Below are 27,403 nucleotides of genomic sequence, written 5' to 3' on the forward strand. Positions count from 1 at the left end.
TCCCAGGTAGGCTCATCATTTGTGGCAGTGAGTGAGAGGAGAAGGGCAGGCTGAAGGCTAAGGGAGCAGGTACTGGGGAGGGGTTGCAATCCTTTTCTCCTTTTCACAGTTTTGAGGAAGGTTTCTCACCATCACCTGTGCTTCCTCCCCTCCAGGGCCCCAGACAAACTATTTATTTTGGATCAGTGTAATGACTACAAACGCTGCAAACAGTGTCAGCGAGACCCATCGAACAAGGGCAAGACCTACTTCTGGCCCTATAACAAACACTTGCCAGGGTCTCCCATGATCATGTGAAGCCAGAGTCCAGTCCTCGCCTCCCAGTTGTCTTGGGACTCCAGCTGGATGCCACCTAGGAGCTTGAGGAGGAGACTGTGTCTGTCCTCCCTCCCTTTGTGAATCCATGTGTGCCTGACCACCCCCAGGCTCCCCCCAGTCAACCTGTACCCAGAGCATAATGTAACAGCTGTGGGGAGGAGTTATGTAGCCTCACCCTAGGGAGGAGTGCTGTCCTCCACCCACACCCCTGACATCAGTCCAGCCTCAACCTCACAGCACCTGCTGCCAGGGTGGCAGAGGAGAAGGCACCCAGCCTTACCTGAGCTGTGGTGCGCTGCCCTCAAACCCGCCCCCCCCACACAACCCCTCTCCTCACAGTCTACTTCATCCCTCTCTGGCCATACCCTCATACCCCAGTTGACCCTACCCCAGCCAACCATCCTCCCTGCAGTCTGTTTCCCATCTCCCTATCCACCACACTCCCCTCATCCACCACCGTCCCTGCAGTCCACCCCAGTCCTCCATCCACCACCCTCCCCTTATCCACCACCCTCCCCTCATCCACCACCCTCCCCTGCAGTCCACCTCCCTTGCCCCAGTCCACGTCCACATCCACTCAAGAGTCCACTACCCACCCGACTCAGTCCATCCTCACCCCACACCAAACTGGCTGTGCTGTGCTGTCCTCACCCTCACTCTACCCTCTCACTCTACTCCCCTCCAAATCCACACCTCTCCCTTACTGCACCCCTCCCCTCCCAGTCCACTACGACCCACCAGTCCATTCAGGTCACCCCCACTGGATTCCCCCCTACAAAGCACCCAACCATTACTCTACCCTCCCTACACCCCCACATTCTGTCCATTCTCAGCCCTAAAGCTACCCATTGCCAGAGTGGCTGGGGAGAGCCACCTAACCTCCATTTGGCTTTGGTGTATTGCTTCCCCGCCCTAACCAGTGCAACCAACCTTCCCCTTTTTGAACCCCTTCTCTAAGTCCAGCCTCCTCCCTCCACCTTCCCTGTCCATCCTCACCCACTGTACCTGCTGCCAGGAAGGAGACACCCAGCCTCACCCTGACTGATGTTTCAACCCCCTCCTCCCACCAGTGCTCTCCCCTTCCTCATTAGACCCCCTTCCCACTCCCATTAGTCCACCCTCCCTCCACCCCCCACCTGTCTATCTTCCTTCTCTTACCAAACCCCTCCTCCCCATCTCCCATTAGTCCACCCTCTGCCCACCCCCCCAGTCCACCCCCAACCCCACAGCACCTGCTACCAGGACAGCTGAGGACAAGGCACCCACCCTAACACTGGCTGTGTTGTGCTGTTTTTGACCCCGGCCCCCACCACTGCACCCCTCCCCCCACTCAAAACCCCTCCAACCCCCTGCCCTCCTTCCACCACCCCATCTCCCTTCTACCTTCAGGCCCACAATACCTGCTGCCAGAGCAGCTGGGAGGCACCCAGCTTCCCTGGCAGCCAAGGCCATGGGGTTGAAGGTGGACAGGAGATGGGGTGGTGGTGAAAGGAGGGTAGTTGGGGTGAAGGGGTGTTGAGTGTGGAGGAGGGGTGGAGTGGTGGGGGGGTGGGCATAGAGGACCAAGACTGAACATCACAGCCAGTTAGGCTGGGTGCCTCCTCCTCAGTAGTCCTGGTAGCAGGTCCTGGGGGTTAGGGGTGGACTGGGGGGTAGAGGGAGGATTCACCCCACTCAACAACCCCTCACCCCCACCCCCTACCCCCACCACTCAACCTGCCTCGACCCCTTTCAGCACCCCCAACCCAACCACCCTCCTTACACCTTCCCAGTGCACCCCCAGGGCAGCTGGGAAGAAGGCACCCAGCTTCATACTGAATGTGGTGAGCTCTCCTCACTCCCTACACCCACCAGTCCATCCCTCTCTTGGCCCCAGATCCCCTGGGACTAGTCCAGCACCACTGTCAACCTCACAGCCCTGATACCAGGACAGATGGAGAGGGTGCTCCCAGCCTAACTCTGGATTATGCATCTATCCCCACCCCCACCCCACACCAGACCACTCTCATCCTTCCCACTAAACTCCCCTATCTGCCAGTCTAAACCCCTCCCCTCAAGACTCCCCATTCCTCTATTCCAGCCCATCCCCATCCCACCCCTCCCCCACTCAAATTCCACACCCCCTCACTCTACTCCTCCCTGAACCCACCCCCTCCCCACTCCAACCCTCTCCCATTCCAATCCCTCTCCCCCACTTTATCCCTCCCACAACCCACTCCTTCCCACTTCACGCCCTCCCCCATTCCACTCATTCTCCCCCACTCTAACCCTCCCCCAAATCACCCCTCCCCACTTTACTGTGTCCCCCATTCCACTCACTCTCCAACATTCTACCCCTCCTCCAACCCACTCCCTTCTCAAATCCACCTTTCTCCCCCCACTCCAACTGTCCCCATTCCACCTCACTCCACCAAACTCCTTCCCCCCACTCCACCAGTTCCCCTCAGTCCACTCCAACCCCTCTTGTCCACCAGTGCAGCCTCCTGTCCTCCAAGCTCACCCATATCACTTAATTCCAGGGCAGCTGGGGAGGGGGACCCCAGCTTTACCCCCTAGCTGTGCAGTGCTGTCTTCATTCTCATGCCCTTGGCACCCAGTCCATGCTCCCCAGAGCATCTGCCAAAGAAGCTGGGGAAGAGGCACCCAGCCTCACCTCGCCTAGGGTGTATTCCTGCTTGTGCATGTACCCTCCTTGTGTGTCACCCCCGTCCTTTTCTAAAAAAGTACAACCTCCTCTTGGAATTTATGTTAAAATAATAAAGCATTTCTGTGTGCCTGCTTGCTCTTAATCTTTTTTTTTTCTCATCAAGACTTAACCACTATGGGCTGACTTTTTGAGAGACAGAAGCAGCACTGAATTTACCTCAATTCTGTGGTTGTCAGGTTTGAACCAGGGCCATGCACATGACAAAGCAGCACACTGTTCTACTAAGCTATTTTTCCAGTTCATAGTTTTTTTATCTAATGTGGTGCCTTGTTCCAGGAGGAAACCAGGGGCCTCATGCCTGCTCATTGTGACTGAGCTACCTTCCCGGACAATCTGTAAGTCTGTATTTTTAGAGAGAAGACAAGATCAAAGTACTGTCCCACCATCCATGGAGCCCCATCCAGGGCTTCAGCACTCCAGGCAATTCTTTCAGACAGAGGGAGAGCAGGAAAGACCCCAGCAGGGCAGCTTCCTCCAGTGTGGTAGGGGTTGGGCTCTAGCCAGGGCTAAGTGTAGGGCCAAGCAGGCCTCTGTTCAGGGAAGCTTTTCTGCCAGCCCTCCACTGGCCTTTGTCCAGGGTGCTCCCATTTAGTGGTAGGTCTCCAACTTTGGGCCTCCTATATCAAGGCTTTATCACAGCCCCCTCCTGGGTCCCTGCTTGTAACAGCTTTCTGTAGCTAAAGGCAAGAAGCCCAAGGCCCTGTGCTAGTGTAATTCCATTGCTCAGAGGCCTCCAGCTTCAAATGTTTTACTGTGTCCAGAGGGGGAGAGAGACTAAAGTTACCCTAGCACTGTTCCCCTGACCATGAAGCTCCCCAACCCTTTTACCATTCATGGTGCTCCCATGTGGTACTGGGGTTCGAACCCAAGGCCTTAGTATGAAGAGCTATGTTCTGCCTCTCTCCTCCAGAACAGTTACTTGTGAATTTTATCATGCCTCCCCAAGCCTGGACTTTTCTGAAGGAATGAATGTTCTGGAACAACCCCCAACCCCCATGAATCTTTAGCCCGAATCCAGGAGTCATGGGACAGAGCTATGCTTTGGGGACACTACACTGAGTGTCAGCACACTGGGAGATATGGAGAGACTAAGACCTGGGCCAAAGGGGCCTGTTGTGGCTGACAGATGGCAGTGTGGCTCTAGGCAGAGCAGGCAGCAGGGGTTTCCTGAGTGTCTGCTTCCTGTGTCATACAGTGACATCACTGGCACACTCGATGTCAAGGATTAAACTCAGGATCTCATGCTTGTGACTCGTGTATTTTAGTTACTGCTCCACCACTCTGCTCTCTCATTGCTTAGCTGCATGCCCTGAACCACTCTCCTCCTGGCCAAGTGACTCCCCACACCACACTTCTCTCCCCACCAGCAGTCATGGGCATTGCCAGGGCCGAGGTCCAGGTGGGGCTTTTAGATTTCTCACAAGCTTAGGTTCAGGGCTGGCAACAGAAAGTCTGGAGAAATCCTTAAGCCAGATGTGGAGGGAGGTTCTAAAAAGATGGGCATTTAGGGCCTGTGGGACAAGATGCCTCTGGGCTTCTGCTCTTGCACAGAGAGTTTAGGGATAGACAGTGACAAGAACAGCCATCAGAGGTCATCTGTATTGTGGGTGTCCCTCCCTTGCCCCTGCCCCCAGCCCTGCAGAAATGGCATCAGACCATCTGTACACTCATGGCTTCCTTAGGCCAGGTATAGCTGTCCAGTGAGAAGGAGTCATAGTCAGGAGTGTAGACCAGGGAGCAAACAAACACCTCCTTGTCCAAAGGTTCCGGGTAGTAAGTGTCCAGGTTGTGCTTGTAGGCATATGTGAGGACCTGTGAGATGGTGGGGATGAAGGATGAAGGGCCTTTAGTGTGCCCCTAAGGAGGGCAACAGGTAGGGGAGCAGGGACAGTTAGGAGGACTATATACTATGAAGCTCCTCAATTCTAGGAAATGAAAAAACACAAACAATAATATGGGGCCAGGTAAAAGTGCTATCATTGTAATGTGCAGTGACCAGGGCTCAGGCTCCCAGTCCCCATCTGCAGGGGACACGCTGTACATGTGATAGAGCAGTGCTGCAGGTGTCTCTCTGTCTCCATCTCCCTCTTCCCTCTCAATTTCGGATTCTATCCAATAAATATTACAAATATTAAAAATGACTTGGGAAATAAATACTACAGGTATTTTCATAGCAGCACTATTTGTATCAACCCAAGTTTCAAAGCAACCAGATGCCCAATGACAGATAAGTCGCTAAGAAAGTGGAGCACTGGTGGGACACTGATCAGCTGTTAAAAATGACAAGGTCATCTCCTTTGCCTCATGTGGATGGAACTTGAAGAAATCATGTGAAGTGAGATCAGCCCCAAATAGAAGGATGAATAATGGATGTTGTCACTCACAGGCTGATCTTAACAGTCAAGGACAGAAAGGGAAAACAAGTAAAATTGAACTGAGTTTCATGTATTGCACAAAAACAGCAAAGGATTTTTGGGAAGGAGGCAGCAAAAGGGCTGTGGGGAGCTTGGAGGGAGGGTTTCTGGTGCACGATGGAACAGAAGGACCTAAGTTAGAATTGAGAGTGTTCTGCAGATGACACATTGTACCCATGTGTCCACAACTGTCCTGTAAACCACTATCCAGACAACAAAACAGTAAAAAATTGGTTTAATCAACAAAAAAGATGTAAAGATATACATGTATATGTATATTAATAGAAATAACAATATAATAATGTCCTCAGCACTCCTGGAATCATCAAAGTTAACTTCACTGCTTCACATTTGTTTTTTCCATTGGGGATATTTCTGGGGCTCACTGCCTGCATAACTCCACTATTCCCTGTGGCCATTAATTTTTAATGAGACAGAGATACTGGGAGATAGAATTAAGAGACAGAATTAGAGGGAGAGACAGAAGGGGAGCCACCTGCAGTACTGCTACACTGCTTATGAAGCTCCCCCTGGAGATGGGGATCTGTGGCTTGAACCTGGGTAACTTGTGCTCTCTGCGAGGTGAGCCACCACCTGGCACCTCTGATTTATGTTTATGGCTTGGGCTCTCAGGTTCCATTTCTGGTTCCATACAGTCTTCTGTGTATACACGTGTGCATTCACACATATGTGCATGCATAAGATGCACATGTGTATACATGTGCAGCCATGTCCTCACATACCTGTGTGTGCACAAACATAAGTGGGAGCCCTGGGTGAGAGCATGGTTGACAGGAAGCAAGGAGGGTTTAGCCCAGGCAGCACATTCCCAGCATCCTCTGCACCATTCTCCCCTCCTCCCTCAAGCCACAGAGAAGGCCACTTGCCTCTCTGCCAGTGTCACAGGGCAGAGGTCCTCACCTTGATGGCGATTCTCAGAGACACATCTCTGATGGAGCTGAGGGGCAGATATAGCTGAGGGGCAACAACTCACGGAAAGTCTGAACTTCACCCACTCAAGTAGGAAGGCCTGGAAGCTTCTTCACAGTCTGGGTGCCAGTAGCTAACCCCCTCCAGTCTCCCAGACTCCCGTATCTCCAAACTCAGTGGCCAGTCACCTAATTCAAGTTGGACGTGCTAAGATCAACCCAGTCTGGAAAAGAGAAATTTCCCATGAGTGGTCATCCCACTTCCGGTTATCTTGTCCATCTCCAAAACTCTCTCCCTTTACACTGTCTGAACTGGAAGACGCTTTGAAGAGGGTTAAACCGGGAACAGCTGCTGGCTATGATAACATAACCCCAGAACTCATTCTTAACCTGGGCCCCGCTGCAAAGAAGTGGCTCACTTCATTCCTCTCCCACATCTTGGAATCTGAGTCTATGACCAAAGTTTGGCATCGTGCGAAGGTAATAGCGGTTTCGAAACCAAAGAAAGACCCAAAACTGGCCGCCAGCTATAGACCAATTTCTCTCCTCTCTGTGTGTTACAAACTCCTTGAGAGGCTGCTTCTGTCACGTATTTCTCACCTTACAGAGAAATTCCTATCACCTGCCTAAGCTGGTTTCCGCCCAGAAAGATCTACGAACAAGCCCTGGCCCTCTCAACTTACATTGAAAATGTATTCCAGAAGAATTTAAAGACGGGTGCTGTCTTTGTTGATCTCACAGCAGCCTATGACACTGTCTGGCACCGTGGTCTCCTAGTCAAGATCTCAAGATGCCTGCCTCCATGGGTTGCCAACATTATATCGTTTCTTCTCCAAAACAGAAGATTCCAGGTGCATCTGGGTGACAAGTCTAGCAGATGGAGGCTTGTCTCAAGTGGCCTCCCCCAGGGCTCTGTTCTGGCTCCTATGCTATTTAAAATTTACATCAATGACCTCCCAGAAACTTCTTCAAGGAAGTTTATCTACGCCGATAACATCTGCTGTGCAACTCAGGCATCCAAGTTCGACATCCTCGAGGAAACACTCACGAAAGACATGTCTCTGATATCTGATTACTGTAAAAAAATTGCGACTAATCCCTAGCACTGCAAAAACGGTATCATCTGTTTTCCATCTACACCATGCCTCGGCTTCAAGTGAGCTTAATGTGCAGCTAGGCGATACGAGAATCCGGCATGAAGCCCAGCCAGTCTATCTTGGCGTTACTCTCGATCGCACTCTGTCATTTCACAAACATCTCATAAAAACTGCAGCAAAGGTGGGCACAAGGAATAACATCATTGCAAGACTGGCCAGCTCCTCATGGGGCGTGAGCGCTACCACACTACAATCATCATCTCTGGCATTATGCTATTCCACTGCAGAATACTGTGCCCCAGTATGGTTCAGTAGCCCCCATGTCTATTTGGTCGATTCCAAATTATATTCCTCCATGAGGATAATTTCTGGAACCATCCGTTCCACCCTGTTTCCATGGCTGCCAGTTCTTAGCAACATCGGCCCGCCAGATATTCGTCGGGATGCGCCATCATCTAAGTTCATTTCCCACTTCTATGCTCGACCAGACCTGCCAATATACGGGGATATCTTCGCCCACCCTGTCCAACGCTTGACGTCTCGTCACCCAATCTGGTCCCCTACGCCTTACACTGAACTTCTCTGTTCCAGACTCTTGGAAACAAGAGTTTTCAGTCAGCTGAGGTAAAGAACAAACACCTCATCACAGACCCCTGCAAGTGTCCACCCGGCTTTGACCTAGCATGTTATGATTGGGCCCTCCTCAATTGCTATCGAACAGGCCATGGCCAGTGCGCCACTATGTTCCATTGCTGGGGAGCCAGAGATGACCCGAACTGCCCCTGCGGCTACAGACAGACTATGACCCACATAGTCAATGACTGCCACCTCTACAGATTCATAGGAGGTCTCCAAACTCTACATCAGGCTCAACCTGACGTTGTTGACTCATTACAGAAGAAGGGCAAATGCTAGAAGAAGAAGAAGAGACACATCTCTGATGGAGCTGAGGGGCGGATATAATCTCCCCTGCAACAGGTGCTGCTCAGACACCTCCTGGGAAATTTCTTGGGGGGGTCGGTGAGGTTGGGGAGGGGAGGAGGGAGTGGGAAGAGAGAAATAAGCTGAGTTTGGCCATTTCCAGAACAAAGGCAAAGTCTGAGCCTTGGCTTCTGGGGGGGGGGTGTTTGGGGGAGGTTGGCACTGAATAAACTCTCAGAAACACTCAGCATCACTCACTACAACAGGGAGACACTCCAGCAGTTGAGTACAGGCCCCCCAAGCCTGAGGGTGCGCCTTGCATGTGCCAGAGCTGAGCAGTCTCTCTCCCCCTCTCTTCCTCTCCCCCACCATCAAAATAAATATTTAGTCAAATATAGCTGGTCTTATGAATGCCCAGAGTTGTCCAGAAAAAAAATCCATGAAGCACGTCCAGTGCAAAGTCTTCTAAGAATGGAAGCAGACTAAATGCCCATCAAGAAATGGTGGACTGAGCAAGTTCCAAGATATATATTCCATGGAATACTACTCTATGACCAAAAAAAACTTGACATTATGACCTTTGGGACAACATGGATGGAATTAGAGGTGATTATGCTTAGTGAAATAAATAAGATAGAAGATATCTATCAGATGGTTTCCCTCATAAGTGAAATCTAGAGAGTGGGTACAGATGAACTTGAAAAGAGGAGGAGGATAAGAAAGAGGAGGAGGAATAGTAGGAGGAGGAGAAGCAGCACCTGAAGCAGCAGATTTTGTAAGACTTGTGAGAACTATGGTGGTTATCTTTGGGAGGTGGAAGGGTGGGGATACAGAACTTTGGTGATGAGCGTGGTGTGAAACTATACACTGTAAAATCTTATAATTTACTATTAATCACAAATTTTAAAAAGTGGGAAAAAAATCTTCTGGGGCCAAGGAGACAGCAAGCATAGTGCTTCAAAAGACTTTCCTGCCTGAGGCTCTGAGATCCCAGGTTCCATCCCTGCCCACCACCATCAACCAAAGCTGAGCAGTGTTCCATAATGAGCAAATCAATTCAAACCAACACACAAACTACAGTGACTATATCAGGGCCGGGAGTTAACTCACCTGGGAACATAGGGGCTTTCCCAGATGTGAAACCCAGTCCAGGCCCAGCTCCCACAGCACGGGGGAAAGGGGAAGCTTTGGGGCTATGGGGCCTCTCCCCTCTCCCTCCTTTATCTGAAAAAGTTAGCCCAATGTGCTGAAGCTGGTGACAAGAACAGAAAGGACCTTCATGTCCACACTTTACCTGGAGGGGTATCCACCCCCTTTTTCTGAGTTGGGACAGATACTCAGACATGCACCCTACCTTTGCTTCTGGAAAGTTTCTGTGGGCTTCCCCAGCAGGTGGCCTACCTCTGCAGTGAGGAGGAAGAGCTCATCAGGGATGTTCCACACATCACCTGCGATGACACCCAATGCCAACCCTGGGAACACGTAAGCGTTGTTGCCCTGCCCAGGCATCAAGGTGTGGCCATCTTCCAGGGTCATGCACTCAAAGGGGCTGCTGCTGGAAAAGATGCCCCAGCCCTGGGGTGGGGGTAGGGGGACAGAGCTGGGAGCCCCTTGCTAGGTCCTAGAACCTGCCTATCTCAGCCTGCCCACCTACCTGCCCTCCAGCTGCCCACCTGCCTGCCCATTCACCTGTCCACTTGGACACCCACCCACTTGCCTGCCAGCCCCACTGCTCTTGGGCCATGTCCATGCCTCCTCCAGGCTCCCAGGCCCCATCGTCATCTTCCCCTGGAGAGCTCGTCTGCCCGCCTGGTAAGGGCCTGCTGACCTGGGTGGCATGGTAGCACTGCTCAGCTGTGCACTCGGCCCTGCTGGTGGGGTTGCTCAGGGCGAAGATGATGGGACGCTCGTGGAAGGAGGCCGTGTCCCTGAGGAGTTGCTCTGTGAAGGCACCAGCCATGACTGCCACACCTGGGAGCCGGCACACGAGGGAGGAGTCACAGCTAGATTATTTGATCTTGGCCAGTATAGCTAAATGTGTTAATTACTACTATTGCTACTGCTATTGCTAATGCTACTGCTACTGCTACTACTACGGCTTCTGGTGACACCAGGCTTGACCCTGGGACCTCAGAGCCTCAGGCATGGAAGGTATCTGAGCCCTTCTGGAAGCCTCAGTGCTCTGGCTTTGGAACAGGGTGGGGAACACTGTCACATGCGATACCACCTACACCCCAGTCAATCCCCTCCATGTAATATCTGAGAGAGAGGTGAGAAAGACAGAGAGAGAAAGACACCATGGCATCACCCTATTATCCATGGAGCTCTCCTGGTGGCAGGATACCAGGGCTTGAACCCAGGGTCAGGTGACTCAAACTCTCTCTTCTCAGTCCAATCCTATAATACTATAATATTTTATTTTATTTTATTTTATTTTTTGCCATCAGGGTTCTTGTTGGGACTCTATGTCTGCACAGCTCCACCGCTCCCAGTGGCCCCCTTTCCCCTATTTCCTCCAAAGAGAAACACAGAGGGAAGGGGGGCACTGCAGAATAGCTCCACCTTTGAGAAGCTCCCCTCCTGTAGCAGCTCCCTTTGGTGACATGGGACTTGAACTCAGGCCTTCAAGTCTGGTCACATGTGTACTCTGCCAGGAGGGCTCCTGCTGTCCCCATAGTCCCAAGACTTTTACCCTGTAGCTGCTCAACAAAAGCTGTGGCCTGAGCAGAGAGAGCTTTGCCAGCATGGAGTCTCAATACCTCCGAGCCTGGCCGACCCTCCTACCTATGATGGTTGTGGGCTTCACCTGCTGCACTACCTCCTCCAAGGAGCCCATCTCAGCACAGTCCTGGGCAAAAGTCTCTTTTTCAGGGCTCAGATGGCTCCTCCCCTGCAAAGACAGAAAGAAAGGGTGTAGCTGTGAGGAACCTGGGGAGAGTTGCTGCATTTGAGCCACAGAGAGTACTCTGTACTTCTTTCTGAGAGAGAGAAATAGAGAAAGAGAGAGAGAGAAATTCACACACACACACACACACACACACACACACACACACACACACGGAAGGGGAGCCATCACAGCACCAAAGCTCTCAGTACAGCGACACCCTCCCATGTGGTGCTAGGGTTTGAATGTGATTCAAGTGCATGGCAAGGCACACACCCCGCCCACTGAAATATATGGCTCTTGGATGCAGGTGTCCATGGTTCTTATACTTTAATGTTATTATTATTATTATTATTATTATTATTATTATTATTATACCCAGCATTGTTATTGCCCAGGCTCAGTACTTACATAACTCCACTACTCTTGGTGGTCTCTATTTCCTTCTTCCTTTCTTTCCTTCTCCCCTCTTCTCCTTTTCTTTTCTTTTCTTTTTTCTCCCCTACTTTTATAGAGACAGAGAGTGACAGAAAGGGAGTAAGGAGAGACATCTTAAGCCTGTTCTGCTATTCGGGAAATTTTTCATTTGCAGGTCAGGACCAGGCACTTGAACCCAGGTTCTCACAAATGGGAACGTGTGTGCTCTACTGTCGCGTCTCTGGCGGGGTGCTCTACTGTCACGTCTCTGGCGGGGGGAAAGGTAACGGACCAGTTCTTTCTCTCTCACGACAGGGGTGACATGAAGTAAAAGACACCAGGGAGCTCTCCAGCATGCTCAGAACTCGTTTATTAGCAAGGTGGACATGAGTTAAATAGAAAACCAAACAAAGGGAATTATTGAAATATGTCAGAAATTACAGGTTTCTTAAAGGTCGGCTTGGCCCTATCGTAGGGGGCTGGTATCACAGGAATTGATGAGATACAAGACAGTTATTCTCCATGATGCAGCAACTTAATAATCTAAGGGTATTTGAGAGAAGCATAGGGGTTAAACCAGAAGGGTGAGACAGAGAGAAGATGGATATCAAAAAGCCATATAGTTTGGAATTTCTCTTGTCTGGGGTCTGAGGTGTGTGATGAAGTGTGTTCTTCTGTGATCAGAAGGTAACATTGAATAAGTGAATCTGCAGCCATGTGGCCTGCAGTTAATAGAGGGTAGTATTGGGGTTTCTGTGGGCCTGAGAGTCAAGAAGGAAAGAACTAAGTCTGAGTTTCCCCCCTTTTGCTCATCTCAGTTGAGAGAGACTTACCAAGAGGTTATCTTCTCAGACCTCCATCCAAGGACAGGGGTGGTTCTCCCTAAGCTCTATCAGGTTTACACATAGTCCCAACACTCTACCAGATGTGCCACCTCCTAGCCCCGGTATTTACATTTTCAGCTCTGACCTTTGAACAGTTTCGTGGGTCCCTCTCCCCAGTTTTCTAAGCTAGTGGAATCTGGGGCTTGAGTTCAGGCTCTAAGTGACATCTGAGTGGGGTCACTCTGTGCTGCAGGGTAATTACATTTCTCTCTGTTTCTCTCTCCTTTTTCCCCTTTCTATTTCTCTCTATCTCTTCCTCTCTACATAAAAAAGCAGCCAGAACTAATGAAGCAGTGTAGGAACTGAGCCCCAATGGTAACCCTGGTGGCAAAATCAATCAATCCATCAATCCAAATAAAGAGCAGGCCCTGCCCTCCTCCTCCTCCTCTCTCTCCTGCCTGCCAGACTTGCCTCCTCACAGCTGAGCACCCCATCTCCAGCTACTGTAAGATACCCCATGTCTTGCCCCCAGGCCAACCCACCTTGACAATGAGTCCCCTGGAGTCCATCATCCAGATCTTCTTGGTGGCCTCAGTCGCAGGGATGCCTTCCTGCTCCAGGGCCATGACCAGGAGGTGAGTGATGCCCAGGGCAGCCTGGGGGTGCCACACAGGACAGGCTCAGACCCAGGGAGGTAGCAGCCAGCCCTCCTTGCTCCACACCTGGGGGACGCAGGGATCTTCAAATGAGGGAGGATGCAAAAAGCCCACAGGTCTGGAAGTTCCTCCAATGCAGTGCCCGTGCACATGGCAAAGGAGTGCAGTGTCCAGATGAGGCATCGTGCCAGGCTGCCTCTAGGCTTCTCCATTTCCTGGCAGTACCTACCTCCCCAGCGGAAGATGAACACATGGCTAGAGAGCCGGCTTCTGGTGACCCACTGAGCCACAAGGATCCCAGCCACTGCCAGAGAGGCTGTGCCTGTGACAGAACAGAGTGGGCTCAGCTACTTGGTGGGGGTAGGGGGTGCCCCATGTGTCCAGCTGGCTCCCAGAGAGACCGAGGAAGACCTAAGTAGCAGTCTGTTATGTAAAGACAGAAGCTGCTGTGTAGCCCTCCCACTCAGAAGCAAACACAGGAATGGACCAGATCAAATAATGATAATCTTGTGGATGTTAAAGCCAATGAATGGGAACCAGAAGGGAAGAGAGGCTCTTTGGGGAGAGGTAGGAAATCAGGGTCAAGGGATGCTGATTTTCTTTCTCCCAACATCCTACCCCCCAAACACACACACCAGCCCTTTATATTGATTTGCTGTGTGGGGACTCAAGTACAGTCTTTGGCCTACATTTTATGCCTAGTGGATCACCAGGGCCTAACACTACTGCAGACAGGGGAGAATAGATTTGAACATGAATTTACAGCTTGGTTTGCATAGCATGTATATTGTCTGGGGGCCTAGTAGTAGGAGGTCTCTTGGGCTCATGAAATCATATTCAACTCAAAGAAACTTCCAAGGCCAAGTCAGGGAGTCACAAATCTGAACTCACAGATCTTATGACACAAAAGATAGATATCTTTCCCTGAATGACAAGAGGCCCTCGAAATCCAGCAAAGAAGTCTCTGGTACCCTTTTTGAATAGGTATTTCCCGCCAACCATCTTTAATATTAATTTCTTGGAGTATAAAGATGTGTTTCTGCCAGCCTGATGATTTTTGAGCGCCTGTAAATCTTCCGTAGAAGAATTCCAGGGTTTCCTCAGCCTGGGAACCTATTTCAGCGCAGCCTTCTGTCTCTTGGAGGAGGGATTGTGCTCTGACCAGCAGATGGCTCAAAGACCATCAGCAGAACAGCCTCAAGGCTGGGCCTTGGTCCTGGGAGTGGAATGTTCTCTCTGGTGGCTGGAATCTGATTAACCCTGATAGTATCCACTGCCACCTTGCTTCCTGCTCTACTGCACCCAGTTTGCTCCCCCAGGTCACCAAATATACTTTTCCTAGACCTCTGAGCAGCACCTTGACCTTTGAACATTGGTACTCTCTACCCCAGCAGTGTATGTGGCTTCCTGAGCCCCCCAACACCTTGGCTGCCTTGCTGGCTTTGGGTGTTCTCCCTGGGGTGCCATTGGAGGCTCCCTTTGGAGGAAAAAGTTACTCCCCCCACAACACACAGTTCAGCCCAGAACCTCAAAGGCTGAACAACAAGTCTTGAGCTCTACAACAGAAGGTTTGTTTTTTTCTCCAACATTGACTTTCATGGGGGTTGGGGGTGGCTCTTGGGTGACATATTAAGGACTTAGAAAGGGGGGATCAGAAGTTGGCTCACCCTGTAGAGTGTACACATTACCATATATAAGGTCCTGGGTTCAAGTCCCCCAGCCACCCTAAGGGAGCTTCTGCAGAGGGGTGGGGGCTTCTCAAGTGGTGGAACAGTACTGTGGTATCTCTACTTCCCTTGAAGTCTTTCATTCTCCATCTCAAGGAAAAAAATGGTCATTGGGAGTAGTGGAGTCAGGCAGACACTGAACCCCAGTGATAACCCTGGTGACAGAGAGAGAGAGAGAGAGAGAGAGACCATAGCACCTCCAGTGTGTGGGGGCTGGGCTCAAACCTGGGTTGTGCACAGGAGAAAGGAGTGCACTATCTGAATGAGCTGTTGTGCCTGTCTCCTTCAAAGCCTCCCACCTTAACCATGTTTCTTTCAAATATGTATATTTATTTCATATATATGTAGTCTATCTTTCTTGCTAACATTTATTTTTTATTTACTTTATTTATTTTATCTGGTAGAGCAGAGAGAAACTGAGAGGGGGGAGGTAGAGAGAACCTCCAGCACTGCTTCACCACCTACGAAGCTTTCCCCTTGCAGGTAGCAACAGATTGAGGACTTGAACTTGGGTCCTTGCGCATGATAATAAAGCCCTTAACGAGGTACACCACCACCCAGGCCCCAATACTTCATATATCTGTATGTGTGTATTTCAAATATGTATATTCAAGAGGGATTTCATTATTTATCCATTTATTTTTTAAACAAAGCACTGCTCAGTTCAAACTTATGGTTCTGCTGGGATTCTACCTGTACCTCAGAGGCTCAGGAGTGAAAGCCTTTTTGCAAAACCACTGCAATGTCTTTTCAGGATGCTAAGCCCCAGATTCTTGGTCACCTGACAAACCCTTCAGACCAACTAGGGAATGAGGGCTGAATAGTGGGCCAATGTGGCCTCCAGTTGAACCATTTATTGTAGAAGGTGGGCTTGTTGGATGCTAGCCATAGTGACTGGCCAACTGTCCCTGTGGGCCCATTGTCAGCTCCGTGTCATTAAGTTGGGTCACTTAATGGAAGCCACAAGTGGCCACTGGGAGGCATAAAAGTGATGGGACCGGGTGTGCCCTCACTCCCATCTACCCCCATGGACACAGGGACCAGGGCAAAACCAGGGAAGACCAGGTGGGCTTCCCTCTCCCCAGCCTAGTGTGGAGTTGCTGGACTCCAGCAAGGACTCTCTTATCACCACCTCCTTTTTGGTGTCTTCTGGGACATTCCTGGTCTCAGACAGACCAGCAATAGTTCCCAGAGTCGTAACCACGTATTTCCTCCTAAATTCTGAAGAGAGTCTACCCAAGGATGCAGGACCCAGGCACCCACCCCACCTCCCAACCCCAACCCCTGGACTGCTTTACTTGGCCTGCTCTGACTCAGCATGACAGCAGCTCTGCCAGAGCCAGAGGGAAAGGCAGGGGCAGCAGGTGCAGCATGCTCTTACACTGGGCTGGCAGTGAGCAGGACTGTTCCCCAGAGAGTCCTTTCCCTGTGGGGTGTCCTCTATCTGCAGTCACAGGCCCATGTGTTGGCTGTGGGGACAGCTTTCTAGTCCCCACTGTTGAGGGCCCCTGGACACAGTCTGGACCCTCCTGGGCACTTCCAATGCAGAACGTGCTTGACAGTGTCTGCTAGCAGCCCCTCCCGTCCCCTGTGGTCTTCAAGGCCACCAGAAAGGGGACCCACTACTCACACTTCATCATTCCCTGTAAATGTAAACATGAAGGACATCTGGTTGAGAGAGAGAGAGAGAGAGAGACATCTGCCATACTGCTTTAGTACTCATGAAGCTTCCTGCAGCAGATGAGGACTGGGGGCTTGAACTTGGGTCCTTGAGCATGATAACCTGTATGATCTACTAGCCATGCCACCATATGATCCCCATATATTAGCACTTTAAACATTTACTGTATCTGCCTCAGGTCTTTGTTAGCTACTTCTGTGGAGAGAGGCTGAAACTGTGGCTCACAAAGGTGCTCTGTCCTAGTCCAGTTTGCACTTGTTGGTTGCATTATTTAGAATGCCCTTTACATGTTTCATTGCATTTTTTGCCACCAGTGTTCTTGATAGGGCTCAATACCTACATGATATATATATATATATATATATGATAGACATCAAGAGACAGAGAGATTAAGAGTGAGAGAGATAGAAAGAGGAGAGACACCATAACACTGCTCCATTGCTCATGAAGCTTCCCACTTGTAGGTTATCCCATGTGGTGTCCAGAGGCTAGACCCTGCGACCTTGTACACAGTCACAGATATATGCAGTCATGTAATACTCATCTCCCTGGATGCAGCCATGGTCTCCAAGGTCTAGACCAGGGAGCAGTGGTTTAGCAAAGCCCCAGAACTCTCTCCCAGGTCACAGTGAAACCTGAGCCATGAGGCAGTGGAGCCCCAGTAGCACGCTGGCAGCAGGTGGTCATGTGTGAGGGAGTCAGTCCTAGATACTCAGTCCCAAGGCAGAATCTACCTTGCATATCATCATTTAACATGCAGTACTTGTTTCAGTACTTGTTTAGCAGAAGGTAGGCATTGGCATTGGTGATGCCCTCAAACTGGACATGGCAGTGGATTCTGTATCTGAGTGGAGAAGTCAGTGAGCGTATATGCTACTATGCAAGAGGTCCTGGGTTTGAACCTCAGCCACAACATGGGGGCACCAGTGGAGAGGGGAGTGGCTTCACAAGTAATGGACCAGCGCTGTGATTTCTCTTCTCCTCTCTGTGTCTCTCCTCTCTATCTCTCTGTCACTCACCCTTTATCTAGAGGAAAGAAAAATAAATGGCTTCTGGGAGCTATGGAGCTGTGCAGGCACTGAGCCCCAGCAATGAGTTGAAAGGGTGACATACCGAAAGGGATAGAGAGCTAGAGAAGGGGAGACACCTCCACAGCACTGCTCCTCTGCACAGGAAGTGTCCCCCCCTGCAGGTGCTCACAGATAGTGGCTTGGGATTCAAACCAGGGTCCTCTGGCCTTATAACATATGCACTCTACCAGACAAGCCCCATAGTGCCTTGTTGCTCCCTATTTTTTGTTGGGGGTCAGGCATAAAACAGAAAGAAACAGCACTGGTCCACCAAGCATAAAGTTCCCCTGGTGTTGGGATGCTCCCATGCGGTGCTGGGATTTGAACCCAGCACTTTCAGCTACTCCCAGCTCCTTGAAGAGTCCCTGAAGAGCCACTGAGACACGCAGTTCATTCAGTTCCTCATCCTGTGTCGGGGGGCTCTGCTCCAAGAGAAGCCAGAGCACTGTGGGCAGTGCTGGCTTATTTAGGCCAGAGGACAACCTCTGTGGGCATTTCTGGATGACATCCCTCTGGCTCTTCTCCACACATCCACCACACTCCTGCCCCTTTGAGCCTCAGCCTCATGTGTCCTCTTCAGCATACTCGTCCCTTCAGGTACATTTTCAGCTCCTTTTTCTGGATCTTTCTTTTTGGTTCCAAGTATGTGTGTGTAGCTGGTTGATGGGATTTGGGGCAAGACAGAGTGAGCAACTCACTGGCCTTAGCTGGACTTCCCTGGGCAGTTCTCCGCAAAGTGAGGGCACCATCATTCCAGGGCAGAGATGTCCCCTCATTAATCTTACAGCCAGCATCCACAGGACCTGCTCACTTACTCAACCTGGCCCCAGGTAGGGGTGAGGCATCCTAAATGCTAGAACCTTCTGTGGGAAGGACACATTTCCCCTCCACTCATAACATCCTATAGCCTGCCTCCAGTCAGAACAGCTCAGGCCTGGAGGTTTCCCTCTTTGGACTTTAGATGCTGGGTTCCCTCCCCCATGTGTTTCAGTAACCACTCACCTCCAAACCCCACACACACTCACCATTGATGGCCCTGATTGTCTCTGAGTTCAAAGGTGAGGCAGTCTCCATTCCTCATCCCCCCTGAGCACTCCCCCCCCTCAGTTTGTTCTCAGAGCCCCTTCCTGCCCCACACCATCACAGGGGCTTGTGTCTCTCACTTGTGGGTGACTGCATCCATGAACTCGTCCAGCATCTGGTCTTAATCCTAATCTTCCCCATGTACATGCTCCTGCCACAGGCTATGTACAGGGGGTCACCCAGCAGCTCCTGGGGCAGACAGACAGACTGACAGACTATTCAGGATGGCAGCCCAGTGGGAAGGATGGATGTGGGGTTGGGAGGTGATGATCTGTGCTGAAGGGGCCTGGGGGCTAAGCTTCCAGCCTAGGGGGCTACTCTGCACCTCCAAGCCAGCTCAGTTATTTGTTTCTTTGTTTAAATTTTGACACAGCATTGATTTCGGAGCTCGGTTCCTGCACAACAAAACTGCTGGTTCCAGCAATCAATTGTTTTTCTTCCTTTTTGTAATTTATAACTTCATTTTTTTATTTATTGCTGGATAGAGACAGAGAGAAATTGAAAGGGGAGAGGGAGATAGAGAAGGAAAGAGACAGAGACACACATGCAGCTTTACTTCAGTACTTGTGATGTTTTGCCCCTGCAGGTGGGGACCAGGGGCTTGAACCCAGAACCTTGCACACTGCAGTGTGTGCTAAACCAGGGGCACCACTGCCTGCCTCTCTCCACAACTGTTTTTCTTTTAGATACAGGTTCAGAGGTAGAGAGAGTCAGACAGAAGAGAGACACTGGAGTACAGCTACTAACGTTTGCCTCCCCTCCACACCTGCAGGATCTTTCTTCTCCTTTCTCCTTTTATTTCTTCCTTCCTTCCTTCATTTATTTCTCTCTCTGTCTCTCTCTCTCTCTCTCTCTCTTTCTACCTTCTTTCTTTTCTCTCTTTCTACCTCCCCTTCAACACTGCTTAGCTCTGGTTTATGGTGTGATTGGGGGTTGAACCTGTGACCTCAGAGCCTCAGGCAGGAAAGTATTTGTGTAGAATCCCTGTGCTATCCCTCCCAGCCTTATGTTTCTAAGAATTTATCGTAAGAAGATAATCAGGATGGAACACAAACACTGATCCATAGATACTCAGTGCTAGAACCAGGTTTCTATTTGCCAGGAGATGAGAAACTTCCTGAGTCCGGTTGTGGAAGGGAATTTCCTTATGGAACTCTGGATACACCCAGCATCCAATCAAATGACACCTTTGGGCGGGGAGGCAAAGGAGACAGCTTAATAGTAATACCAAAAACACCCCATGCCTGAGTCTCCAAGGTCACAGGTTCAATCCTTAGCCATTGCTGATTGGTGCCCTGGTAAAACAATCAAACAGACAGACAGACAAGCAAACAAACAGCTGAATTCTAGTGGGTGGGAAAGGTATCTTTGGACTTAAGGATGGCTTTGGTGGAAAAAAGACTGAAGAAAAGAGTCTAGAATGGGAACCACTATGCTACTTTCACCATTTCTCTCCATGTTCTCCATGACTTTAGCTTTTTGGAACCAGGACTAAGGCATGCACAATTTCATTGCCCAGGACCAAGTTTTTCAGAGAGGGAGAGAGAGAGACAGAGAGAGAGAGAGAGAGAGAGAGAGAGAGAGAGAGAGAAGAATGAGAAGGAGGAGGTGGTGAAGGAGGAGAAAAGATACCACAGCACCTTAATTTCCCTTAGTGCCAAGCATCCCTGTTTGGTGTGGGGGCTCACACCTGGGCCAGGCCCTTGTCTTACTTGGTCTGGCTTCTTTTCCTGATTCCTTTTAATTTGATGTTTTATTAGTGACTTAACAGTGTGCTACAAAATTATAGGATAATAGAGGTCTAATTCCATACCATCCCTACCACCAGAGTTCTGTGTTTCCATCCATCTACTGCAGAAATTGCCATAGTTCTGAGGTCATAGGTGTGGGTTGAGTATATATTTCTCTCTCTCTCTCTCTCTCTCTCTCTCTCTCTCTCTCTCTCTCTCTCTCTCTCTCTGTGTGTGTGTGTGTATGTGTGTGTGTCTATATATGTGTGTATGTAGTTTTATTTTTTGCCCACTTTTATTCATTTCTATTATTTATTCACTTCCTTTCTAAGTCACACTTACACCTATTACTTTTTCCAAATGTCCTTCCTTTTCCCTCTTTTCTCCCAGAGAAGCAAAACAGTACCTGACTTCCTCTGTTTTTTCAGATCCTCTTCCCTCTCAGTGATGGTATAGAAATAAAGATTCTTGGTGACAAACATTTCAGATCCCAGTGGAATTCAGGTCATCTTCCCTTAACATTTCCCCCCTCTGGGAGTATGAACCAAAATTCTTTTGGGGAGACAGAACAAAGGAGTTCTGGCTTCTGTAACTACTTCATTGCTGGACACATATGTTGCCTGGCCTGGCATCTCTCTCTTTCTGCCTGTGTGTCTCTCTCTATCCTTCTCCTGTGTGGCCTGTGCAGAGGAGGTGCCCTGAGGCAGAAGCATCCCTGCCCTTGTGACCCAGATTGGGAGCATTATCTGGTTGTTGGTGCCCATATCCAGCATCACAGGCAGACACTGGTGTGGGTAGACACCCCCGTCATGCTGTGTATAGTGTCAGTTTGCCCACAGGGATGCTCAAGCCATAGCTGCCCAGGTCCCCCAAGCCAAGGATGTGTTCACCACCACAGCCTGCAAGACAGGGGAGTGCTCCTGCAGTGGTCCTTCTCTGGATGCCAGCCTATCTGAGCCAGTGTGGTCCTCTGTCCCCTCGACTCCCCTCTGAGGGTTTTTGGTTGCTGCAGGCTCAGTGGAGGAAACCCATCTGTCATCATCCTTCAGAGAAGCCAAGGTTACCATGCACCAGGATATGGGTTCAGACCCTTAGCCCCTGATATCCCTGGAAGCCTTGCTCTGGCCCACTCTCCCTCTGTCAGGCCTTTCCCTGCGTAGCTATGACAGGTGTGTGAGCCTGTCATAACTGGGACAGGTGTGTTGACTCTTCCCTTTAGTGCTGTGGTGGCTTTCTTTCTGGTCCAGGCTGAGAGGACCCAGTACACCACAAAGCAACAGCACAGAAGAGAAGAAACCTACCTTAATGTCATCCTTAGACCAGGAGTTGAGCATGGTGGCAATGTGGCCCTTGTCATGAATGGTGATGAACAGCCCACTAGAAGAGACACAGCCACAGTCACCAGAGGGCACCAGAACCCAGGCATGCACATCACCATACTGTTCTCAGGCCTGGCTAGAGGTTATCATTTAGGAAGCCACATCTTGAGTGCAAACAGCCTCCCACTAGACTGTTTATTCTGTAGGGCCAGAAAATACCTGTCTTCTCACTGGTGCCACCCCCATAGCCTACCCTATAATCACCCTCCACAGGGCACTTGTGAGCTTTCTGGATCCAGGACACTAACATACACACAAGTGCACCGGTCTGCATCTTTTCTTATGTTTCTGTTTGTATTTTTGTTTTGAGTGAATAAAGCCTCTGGACATATGATCAGAGTCACCTCAAAATGAGAATGACATGGGATAAAATGTGCCAGGGGCATGACCTAGCAGTCCATAAATGAGGATGGAGGAGGGTTACTTTTGCTAGAGAGTGATACTATAGTCAGATATTTCCTGCGAACCCCTCGGAGGAACTGGATCCAGCTAACTGACTTGTGGAAACCCTAATCCCAGTGATCTTACTTAGAAATTGGGTTTTTCTGAAAGCAGAAGTACATTAGAGTTTGCAGTGAGTACCTCCCTAGCACTTCCTCTCCACTATTCCAAGCTTGGGATCCATGATTTCTCAACAAATTGTTGGCTTCGTATGTTAACTCTCTTTTCAATCACCAGGTTCCAGATGCCACCAGGATGCTGGCCAGGCTTCCCTGGATTGAAGACCCCACCAATGTGTCCTGGAGCTCTGCTTCTCCAGAGACACACCTTACTAGGGAAAGAGAGAGGCAGACTGGGAGTATGGACCGACCAATCAACGCCCATGTTCAGCGGGGAAGCAATTACAGAAGCCAGACCTTCCACCTTCTGCAACCCTCAATGACCCTGGGTCCATGCTCCCAGAGGGCTAGAGAATGGGAAAGCTATCATGGGAGGGGGTGGGTTATGGAGATTGGGTGGTGGGAATTGTGTGAAGTTGTACCCCTCCTACCTTATGTTTTTGTTCATTAATCCTTTCTTAAATAAAAAATTTAAAAAAAAAAAGAAATTGGGTTTTTGCCGACACATTCAAGGTAAGAGGCGCTGTCATCTAGTCTGTTGGTTGTCTCCTGAGAAGAGGGGAAGAGAGAGACTCTCAGGTAGAAATGGACATGTAGTGATGATGGCAGACTGGGTGAATGCAGCAGAATCCACAAACTAAACAGGGACTAGGCTTACTTGTGAAGTTCAGAAGCTACAGAGACAAGACAGGACACCCCCATAGCTTTTAGAAAGCTCATGACCCTACCATTACCTTCATTCCAGGATGCAAGCCTCCAGCAGTGAGATGAGACATTTCACTGTTTGAAGCCACAAGTTTCTGATGTATTTTTCAGAAACAAGATACTGAGGAATCAAACTCATGCATGTGCTCTGCCTCTGAGCCAGCTCTGTAATCCATCCCCCACCACAAGCAATTTTCCTGGGAGAAATCATGGTTTACAGGACAGTTACTGACACCTGAGGACAGTTTCTTATCTCCTTGTGATAGATGGAGATCTTGATGGCCAACAGACATGTGAATAAACGTTTAGTCACTGGTTATCAGAGAAATGCAAGTAAGAACAACAAAGAGATGCCAGCTGTGAGGATGTCAGACATCAGAAAGGACAGAAACACCAAGTGCTGGCAAGGGGATGGGGAGAAGGAAAGCCTTCTATACATCTGGGATAATGCAAATCCAAGCCCTGTGGGAAGCAGTCTGGAGATTCTTTTGATTCTTCTTATCTTTCTTTTTATAAATCTTTTTAATCATTTTATTGGGGGATAATGGTGTACACTATAGTTTTTGACACATATAAAATAAACCAGGCTCCGTGTAATGTGTGTGCTCTACCAGGTGTGCCCCCACCCAGCCCCTGTAGTCTCTTCAGAACACTAGAAACAGATATGTCCTCTGATCTATCAGTTCCTTTCCTAGGGATCTAGCTAAAGAACACAGAAACACCAGCTCCAAAGAGATCTTTATACACATATATGTTGGTATGCTTCTAGATCTGCTTCTGGGATCTAGTTCTGCTTCTGTTACATTGCTTGACATTGTGGTCTATTTACATAGTCTTTTCTGTTATATTGCTTTGGTCTCACTCTCCCCCACTGGGAGATTTGGTTTAGCCCTTGCTAGTTTCTTCCTTCTCCCCACGCCCTTTCCTATGTACTTCCTGAGTTCCACGCTTCCTCTGGAGGAGAAAGATGGAGGAGCACATTTCCCGCTCATAAATAAAGATTAGACTGCATTCTCAGCTCAGCCGTGTGTTTCTGGTCGTCTGTTACCCAACCGTGAAGCCAGCGCCGGCGAAAACAACACATATATTCACAGCTGCATAGTTTGTAACAGCTCAAACCCAGAACTAACCCAGATGTCAATGACAGTTGAGTGTATAGAAAAGCTGTGGTCTATTTACAAAATGGAATACTGCTCATGCATGCGACCCAATTTTTACTATTTATTTGAGAGAGAGAGAGAGAGAGAGAGAGAGAGAGAGAGAGAGAGAGAGAGAAGGAAAGAGAGTGTGTGGGGGGGAGGGTAAATTCATGCCCTGCTACTTATGAATCCCTTTTGTCTCTGTCCATGGTGCTGTTGTGTAGTGTTGGGGATCAAACCCAGAGCCTCATGCTTGGAGGCATATGCTCTCCCTGTGGATCCACCTTTCTGGCCAGAGTTTTGGGCATTTTGTTGAGGTAACTTTAGGAAGTGAATACAACAACCATGTGGCAGCTATGAGCAGAGGCACCCACAGTTTCCCCTCTTTCTTCTCTTGTCACTCTTCCCTTCTTTTTGATAGAGATGAGAGAGAGATCATGAGGAAAAGTGATAGAGATAAGTAGGAAGGGAGGGAGGCAGAACAAGATACTTAGACGAGAGCCTATAGCACTATTGCACCACCGATGAAGCTTCCCCATGCAGGTGGGGACTGGGGGTTTGAACTCAAGTGCTGGCATATGGTGCATTTCTTAGAATCTGGTCTGCTGAGATTTCATAAGGGGAATTACAGGCAATGCTATCTCCACCCAAAAGAGGCCTGTTAATCACAGCAGCATCTGAAGTTTCCATCAGGAGCCAGAAAAAAACTCTCAACTTTCAGAATTAAGTTACATGAGAGGAAAAAGAAACCAAGACCATTCCACTTAGGAGAAAGTAAATGTCCCTTAGGCCTTATCTAAGCCTGCAAAGGAGTGACTGACCCCTAGAACTCTCCTCAAATAGAATTAGACAAGAGAGACTGACAAAACCCACTCAAACAGAAAACATTGGACTGGGATTCTTGACATTGGGTCAAACACAAAAGGAAAACTTAATGAAATCGGGGGGTGGTGGGGAGGGGTGTGTCTGTATCTTCACCTCTGCAACAAAGGCTCTCTGTTGCTGACAAAAACCTCCATTCCACACATTTTTTGGCAAAAGGGAACCTGTCCTCTTAGAACCAGTGAGGAAATGTTTTTAATGCCTGAGAGTCAGAGGGCCCTGTAGAAATATTGCTTCCCTGCTCAGCCATGTGTCCCTGGTCATCTGTCTCCCTCTACAAAGCTAGCCCAGCATACTGGTGCCGTGAACTTTCACTGACACCACACCACCACAAACCAGAGTTATTCAGTATACTGGTAAAATAATAATGATGATGATGATGATGATGATGATGATGATGATGATAAACAGAGAGACACCTGCAGCACTGCTTCACTACTTGTGAAGTTTTCCTCCTACAGGTGGGGACCAGGGGCTTAAACCTTTGTTTGTGTGCACTGTAATGTGTGTTCTTAACCAAGTGTGCCATTGCCTGGTCCCTGGGTGTGAGTTATTCACTTTTTTTTTCTTTTTAAAATGTATTTATTTATAAAATGGAAACACTGACAATACCATAGGATAAGAGGAATACTATTCCCACCACTAGATCTCTATATCCCATCCCCCTCATAGCTTTCCTATTCTTTAACCCCATGGGAATATGGACCCAGGGTCACCATGGGGTGCAGAAGGTAGAAGGTCCGGCTTCTGTAATTGCTTCCCCACGGAACATGAACGTTGAGAGGTTGATCCAGACTCCCAGCCTGTCTTTCTCTTTCCCTATTAGGGCAGGGCTCTGAGGAAGTGGAGCTCCTGGGAATTACTCTTAAGACAGTAATCCCTTTAGAAGTAGATCTCTGGAAATCAGGTGATAGCACAGCGGGTTAAGTGCATGTGGCACAAAGTGAAAGGACTGTCATACTGGCTTCCCACCTGTATAGGAGTCAATTTACAGGTGTGAAGCAGGTCTACATATGTCTGTCTCTCTCTTTCCCTATGTGTCTTCCCCTCCTCTCTCAATTTCTTTCTGTTTTATCTAACGATGATATCAATAACAACATTAATAACTACAACAATTGAAAACAAAAACAGCAAGAGCAACAAAAGGGAAAATAAATAAATAAAATATAAAAAATTAAAAAAGAAGATACGTCTCTGTTAACACAGAAGAAGCTAAAACAGGTTTCTTGACATTTTGATGCTTTATTCCTTCCTGAAATGTGCAAACATTATCTACTACTTTAGCGGCTTTGGTCCTAAGGTGCTATTTTTTTTCTTGCAAGAGAAAATGAAGTCAAATTCTAAGGATTATGGGGGAATGTTTCCAGCTCTTCTCCTTGGAGAGAATAAGGTGTGCAAACAGCTGGAGAAGAAACATATTGTGCTTATGCAGACAAGCGAATGCTCATTGAAAAGCTGACAGGATCTTATCACAGCCAATGGCACAGTTTATAAGCAACAGAAGAATCAGAAAGGCTCCCAAAGATGAAAATTTCTGCTTAACCTGACACCCCAGCCCAAACATCAGATGACTTCAGCATTTGAAAATCCTCATTTGGCAACTCCTAGATGCTTCCATCTAGAGTAGGGGAGGTCAATGTGGTTTCAGCTGTTATGTGACAACCGTAAAAAGTGACAAGAAAACTCAGAATGAGTTACAAAGGGTTTTCTTTTTCTACTGGAATGTTTATGACTCCAAAAATAATAATAGCAGAGGCTTTGAATACCCCCTTCCCATCTCAAGAAGTCACACTTAACATGTCACAACGTTCTTTCAAAGCTATGCTGTAGACCCCCTCACACCACCACTTTATAAAATAAGAAAACATGTAGAAAGCCTGAACATAATATGGACCTTTGGGCATTATGCCTTTTGGAACACAGCTCTGCTCTAACATTAGTTTCTGGTTTATCCAAAGCAAGTATTCCTTATACATAAGAGCCTGCAATTGGTATGTTTCTGACCCAGTGGCCCACTCAAATAGGTGACTTATGTGTAAGTATGAATGAGACAGTGAGAGAAAAAGACCCTACTGGCTTGTTTTTTACAAAGTGGACCAGGTTTACTTTTGTCCTCTTAGTCATTCATGTTTGTGTTTTGTGCCTCAGTTTTTTGTTTTCTGTTTTTATTATTTGTTGAGGGGTGAAACAGGTGTGGGGAGATGCTCTCAAGACCCACTGAGGAAGCAGCTTGGGAGCCAAGGTTAAACTGCTTTCCTCCACACCCAGAGTCCCATTTCA

General features: G+C 48.9%; 1 pseudogene; it reads right to left on the reverse strand.

Annotated features, from left to right (window-relative positions):
• Nucleotides 1–4,675: 4,675 nt before the first annotated feature.
• The window catches only part of LOC132533977 (NADP-dependent malic enzyme, mitochondrial-like), a 37,347-nt pseudogene continuing 14,619 nt past the window's right edge, over nt 4,676–27,403 (reverse strand).

The sequence above is a fragment of the Erinaceus europaeus genome, chromosome 17, assembly GCF_950295315.1.
Source record: "Erinaceus europaeus chromosome 17, mEriEur2.1, whole genome shotgun sequence".
In the NCBI taxonomy this organism is placed as follows: Eukaryota; Metazoa; Chordata; class Mammalia; order Eulipotyphla; family Erinaceidae; genus Erinaceus; species Erinaceus europaeus.